This window comes from Panthera onca, chromosome B1 (genome assembly GCF_046562875.1).
Source record: "Panthera onca isolate mPanOnc1 chromosome B1, mPanOnc1 haplotype 2, whole genome shotgun sequence".
Lineage (NCBI taxonomy): Eukaryota > Metazoa > Chordata > Mammalia > Carnivora > Felidae > Panthera > Panthera onca.
In genome coordinates this window covers 6,594,054-6,600,335 of record NC_138342.1, presented here as the reverse complement: position 1 = coordinate 6,600,335, position 6,282 = coordinate 6,594,054, and the positions used below count along the sequence as shown (strand labels likewise).

Genomic DNA, 6,282 nt, shown 5'->3' with positions numbered 1-6,282 from the left:
GAACCCGCTTCGGGGCCGCCCCGCGCGCCTGCGCGCAGCGACCACGCTCCCGGCGGAAGTGACGTCCCCGGAAGCCGGAGGCGGATCCCGCCGGCCAAGGGGGCGTTGTCGGGATGGTTCCGCGGCCCGCGGGGCCCGGCGAGCGGCGCTGAGGGCGGTGGTGGCGGCGGCCGGTGAAGAGGAGCAGGCGGGGCAGGACGCGGGTAGGTGGCCGCCGGGCCGGGAGGCCGGCCTCGCGAGGGCGTGGGGGCCCAGCGCGGTGCGGTGGGAGCGGCCCCGGCCCAGAGCCGCCGCCGCCTCCGCTCCCGGGCTGAGCGAGGGTCGCGCGGGAGTTCGCTCGATCCCAGAGGCGCGGGGCCTGCGCCCCCCGTGCCGCCGCTTCGGCCCCGTGGCGCGCTCCTTGTCCCCGTCTGTCGCCCTGTAGTCGCGGGCAGGGCTGAGCGCCGCGGAGCTCCTAGCCAAGCGCGGCCTCGTTTCCACGCGGGCTGCGCGCGTGTGAAACGGGCGCGGAGACTCCGTCCCCGGTCCGGCCCGGGAGTCGCTGAACGCGCCGCGCTCAGCACGGTGCCCGCCGCTTGCTTAACGGTTCAGCCGTTCCTCTTGGTCCTCAGCGGGGGCTGGCAGACGGGGGCGGTCATTAAGTGCTTGCCGCTTAACCGAGTGTGTACGGGGTGTGGACACGGTCATGTGCGCTCCAGTCACCCGGCGTGGAGGGGGGAGGGGTGATAAGGAGGGTTTCTCTCCGGAGGTGAGCGCGGTTGGGCTGGAATGGAGAGTGCATCCGTTTGCTAAGCCCTCGTAGCCAGCACCACAGGCTGGAAGTCCAAGACCAAGGTATCGGGATGGTTTCTTCTGAGGCTGCACCACCTGGCCCGCAGAACACCCACGTTTTTGCAGTGTTTTCACGTGGCCTTTCTTCTATGCGGGAGCATGCCTGATGTCTCTCCTGGTGTCTAAGTTTTCTCCCCTAATGGGGACAGCAGTCCGATTGCATTAGGGCCCACTCGAATGGCTTCACGTAATTACCTCTTTAAAAACCCGATCTCAAAGCCGCAGATATTATGACGTACTAGGGCTTAGGATTTCGACGTTTGGGTTTTGGGAGGAACACCATTCAGCCCTTAACAGAAGGCATTCACTGGAAGGACAGGGAAGAAAACATTTTCCAACAGAAGTGACAGAATGGCCTTGAGGTCTCAAAGCAGGGCGGTTGAGGTGTTTTTGTGTGCAGGGCACACATGTGTCTCATTGGTGTTTGTGCTCTGCTGCATTTGTGTTTTCACTTGGTCCCCCCTGGAAGCCCAGGGGGAGCCCTCTTTCGTCTTTCTTGGTAAATCGAATTTTCCGGTTTCAGCACACATCTCTTCCTCGAGGAAGTTCTCCCTGACCCTCCTCCTTGAAATTAATCTGCACTTCCCTCTTTCAGCGTCTCCTGGACCATGTAGTTCCTGTTTATTCTCTGTCTGGGGCACCGGGGTCCAAGGGCACCTGACTCGGGACCCCCCCCAGACAGACCACTGATGAAATCCGAAGGCAGAGAAATGAGTGGCGGTGACGCAAGAAAGGAGTATATTTCAGGGAGGCCACCACGGGCAGGACAGTGGACTAGGGCTCAAAGACCGTCTCCAAAGTGCCGGAAGGGCTTCCAGGTTTATATAAGGAAAATGTGGAACAGAGGTTGGCGGATGCGTGCAGGTGGGCAGTGAAGGTCAGATCGATCATCGTCTTAGGGTCAGTCACACGGCGTCTTCCTGGCTCAGGGCAGGCCTTGTGGCTTGAGGGGGCAGCTTCAGTTCCCAGCAGGGGATGCTTTGCCCGAGTTAAGAAACGAGCTGGAAAGAAGAACTTAGTCTGTTGGAAAGTACAGACTGAGGTCAGAACGGAGGGATTTGAGGTCCTCGTCCGTGAAGGCTCTGGTGGCCGCATATGTGAGTTGTTCACCATCATACCCTCAGTGGGGATCATACAGTGACACTCCATAAAGTTAAATGAATGAGGTGAAAACTGAGACACAGCCTGTGGAGGGCAGGGGACAGATCTTGCCCAGGCGTTTCATCCTCACAACGCCTTGCACATGTCAGGCACACAATGTCAGTTTAACTGCGTCGGCCTATATAGTGTCTTAGAGTCAGTCACTAGAGAGCTAAGACAACCAGGCTTGCTTGCTTGAAGCCATTGCTTCTGTCATGGGATTGGGGACAGGGGGCATTGGGAATAAGCCATTTGAAAACCGTGATGACCAAAGACAAAGGGCGGACCACTCTAAGGCAAGGTGGGTGCTGAGGTGTGTGAACTGTGGACCTTTGGAGAAGTATCCATTGGTGGCCCCAGGAAAGAAACTTCTGCAAATTCTGGGTATCTGACCAGTTGGAAAAGTGTCCCAGGGAACAGAAGGGCCCCTGCTCTAGGATCCCTCTCTGCAGGGTAGAATTCCGTTCTGGCTCTTACTCCCTTTACAAGCACCTCTTCACATGTAAGCTGTTTCGTGTGTGTGTGTGTGTGTGTGTGTGTGTGTGTGTGTGTTCTCTTTTCCCATATTTTCCCAAGTTTTCCCAAATTTCCCTTTGAGTCCAGTTCGTCCATCTTCCCACCATCACATTTTGGTGCAGATTTGTAGCATTTAAAACAGGAAATACCTTGGGAATTCTTTAACCAGTGGGGGACCTCTCCATTTTTACATACGGAAAACTGAGGCTCAGAGTCTCCAGCCGTGGAGACGCTATGTATTGAGCACCCCTGTGTTCAGGGCGCCCTTCTAGGTACCAGAGATGCGCTGATGCATAAGGCAGATGTGGTCTGTGTCCTCTGGTCTCGGTTCCTGGTCACAGAGCGAGCAGCTGCAAGCACGGAGATCGGTCTGTGCCCCTTGAGCCCCAGCACAACACTGTGTGTTGCACTTGCCCATCCTCGCACATGCCGTGCTCACCTAGGCCCTCAACTGACTGGATCCGAGGAAGGCCTTTCACCTGCCGAGTGGAACTCAGAGTAGGGGTTAAGCACGCGGGCTTTGGGGTCATTCCGTGGGTTTAAATCCGAACTCCGCCCCTTATTATCAGTTACTCACTAGCTGTGTCGACTTCTCTGTACCCGGTCAGGTTGTCTCTTGCGTTGCAACAAACTACCCCAAAACTTAGGGGCTTAAAAACGTATTTTCTCTCACGGTTTTGTGGGCCAGGAATTCAAGCAGAGCTCCACTGGGCAATTCTTCAGTTCCTGTGATACTCGCCTGGAGGCTGGGGCTGGTCTGGAGAGTCAGGTGTGGCTTTGCTGTCTGGTGGCTGGAAGGCTGGGCTCAGCTGAGTCCTTCTCCGGTTCCACATGTTCTCCAGTTGGGCGCCTTACAGCCAACCCGGGCCTCCAGAGTCACTGTTGCAGAAGACAGACAGTGGCAGCTGTCAGACCCAGAAATGAGCAGGGCTTTACACCCTCACTTTTGCCTGTTGTTGGTTAAGACACAGGCTGCTCAGATTCAAGGCAGGAGAGACCTAGATCCCACCTCCCCTTGGAGGAATGTCAGAGTTGTAGCCCTCTTTGATCATCCACGTGCCTCATCATCCTCATCTATAAACTAAGAGGGGTACTTATGATTATCGTGAGAATTAAATGAGATGAACTGGGTATGAGATGAGCATAGGGACTGAAAAAACACGCGTAAAGGGCTTAGAACAGTGCATGGTACGTTAGAAGCATTTTGTAAGCATGGGTCTTTATTATCACTGTCTTAGGTACATGATCCGTCGTTATTTACACTTGTCACCCCTAATACTCATGAGGAATATGAGATGTAAATTCTTTTTCCAGAGCTCTCTCTAATCTTGTTGGGGAGGTACAGAATTGCTGTCATGAAGCCATTAGAGAACTATACCGAGTAGTACAGAATAGTTACGATTTTCATAGTCCGTGTAAATTGTGTAGCAGTTTCTAACTGTACATTACTTCTATATAGCTGGAAAGTGTCTAAAGATCGAGAACATTTGCTGCATTTTAGCGTTAAAGCCTACAGAGGAAGGTTTTGTGTTGTATTTTTAATGTCCTTTTTCTCATGGGATGTAGCATAGCACCAGAGCATGGGCTCCAGGGTTAGGAACCAGGCTTTAAATCCTGGCTTTGGAACACAGGATATTTAAACTCCCCATTTCTTAATTTCGTCTCTTCTAGAAGGCCGATAATAGGGTTCTTGTCGGATTATTGGAGTTAATGGATAGAATGTGCTTAACACAGTTCCTGGCCCGAAAATAGTGAATGATAGGTAATAACAATAAGCCAGTAATCCTTTTCTTTTCAAGCAACTGATGGGGCAGGGGTAGGTAACTGAGTACTCTATCATTTGGCTGTTCGGTACCCTCGAGGATTTAACACGGGGCACTGCCCCACCACCTGACATAACGCTCCCCTTTCTGTATTCTTGGTCTAAGTGATAAAACCCTCTCCCCGTGCTTTAGTGTTGCTCTTTATAGGTGACATCACCTCTAATGCTAGTTTTCTTTGAATCCCACCCTGATCTCAAACCAGGAGATCATGCCAGTACCCCAAGCTTTACATGTCAGAAACTAAGCTTTCCGTGAAGAAATAGGGGAATCCAAATGCGGTGTAGAGCCAAGGGTGAGTTTTAGAGATTCGAAGTCGAGGGGTCATACAGTGGAGATGGTTAGCAGAAAGTTGGACATTTGGAGCTAGTGGTCAAAGCTGAAGTGTCCCATTTTGGGGTTGTCTGCTTCGAGCAGATGAAGGCCAGGAGTAGATGTGATTTTCATGGGAAAGAGAAGGGGGCCCAGGGGCTGAATCGTAAGGGACATTACCGCTTGGTAAGGGGCTCGCAGAGGAGGACGTACAGAATAGAGATGGAACAGATCAGGGGCTTGGTAAGAGGAGGGCCCCGGGGGAGGCAGGCGTGTCCAGAGGGAGGCGCGCAGACCGCACTCCACAGGCTGTAGCTGGGGAGCGGCCCCTGCGGGCACGTGTGTAGCAAGACGCAAGGTGAGAAGAGAGTCCTCCGAAAGCAGAGCCGGGTGTGGAGTGGCTGCTTTGAGGGGTGTCAGAAAACGCGCTGTGATGAATAGATGTGCCTATTTGTCCTGTTTTCTTCTGCTTTTTTTCAACGCGAGGCAGTCTTGGTGTGTTCGCAGGAACTGGTGGGCCAGTTGGGGACAGAGCAAAGCAGTGAAAAAGCCGAGAATGAAGCCAAGTGCTGGGGGAGCCCGTGGTGGGGGCAAGGGGAGGAGGAAAGCTGGCTTTGCAGGGAAGGCACACTTCATCCTGTGAAGCTGAAGGGGTCGAGTGAGAGACGAGCGAGAAAATTGGAATTACGAAAATAATTTAAAGGCACTCAGGTTACATCAAGTTATCTGTGGACTCAACCTTCTTGGTGAAGTCAGGTCACAGTCACTTTTATGGACGAGGGAGACAGACCTGGTGGAAATGAAGAGAAGGGAAAGGGCCTAGAAGAGTAGCTGTGGGGCTGGAGGGGGGTTGTCAAAAAGATGTAAAGAGACATCACTAACTGTTGTTTGTTAGCAGCAGAGGTTAGCCAGCGTGGATCTTAATGGGTGAGTGTCTGCTCTGTGCCAGGCAGAGGTGAATAAGGTGGTGCCCTCAGAGCTCACAGCAGAGCTGGAGACGCACCTGATGGAACATAAGGATAGGTTATCTGGGGAGGCAGGTGTGGGGTGCCGTACGATTGCAGAGGGGGGACCCCAGACTTGAGGAAACGCTGGGGAGGAAGGAACACGTTTCCGAACGGCAGGAAAGGCTTCTAGGAGATGGTGACAGCTCAGCAGAGCCCTGATATTTGGAAGAGTCCAGTGTGGATAAAGTGTTCCCAGGACAGGAAGTATCAGAACCGAGGGCTTTGGGGGCAGAGAGCAAGGCAGGGTCCTGCAATCTGCCTGCCCCAGGACCAGCTGGACGCTTGCAGTGCAGACGCGTAGGCCCCGCACAAGACTGGACAGAACCCAGACGGTGTCCAGGAACCGGGACTTTTCACAGGCTCTCCGGGTGCTCTTTAGAGAGAACATTTGTTGAATACTTAATATGTCTGTTGCTGTTCTCGATGTTCACGTGGGTTCTCACAATTGTCTCCGTAACCCATGAGGTAGGGTGAGGAACGTGGACGTGGAGAGAGTCGTTGCCCAAAGTCACGTAGGTCATGAGCAGTGGCTGGGGCTCCGCACTCTCCCCAACACAGCTTGTCTGGGGAGCCGCAGGTAGCGTATTTTGGTGGGCACCTAGGGGGCATGGGAGGGGATAAGGCGATGGTGATCACGATGGGAGAAGGGGCTGTGT

At 53.7% G+C, this 6,282-nt stretch overlaps 1 protein-coding gene across 4 annotated transcripts in view; it reads left to right on the top strand.

The window, feature by feature from the left end:
• The first annotated feature begins 92 nt into the window (after nt 1–92).
• Nucleotides 93–6,282, top strand: part of ZBTB49 (zinc finger and BTB domain containing 49) — a 27,788-nt gene continuing 21,598 nt past the window's right edge. Inside the window, exon 1 of one of the 4 annotated variants that reach the window (XM_060655446.3) lies at nt 93–203. The gene's annotated coding sequence lies outside the window, so the exon portion shown is untranslated. Of the gene's footprint in view, nt 204–287; nt 1,067–6,282 lie in introns of those variants that run through there. The other 3 variants (XM_060655445.3, XM_060655443.3, XM_060655444.3) reach the window with 3 other exon arrangements.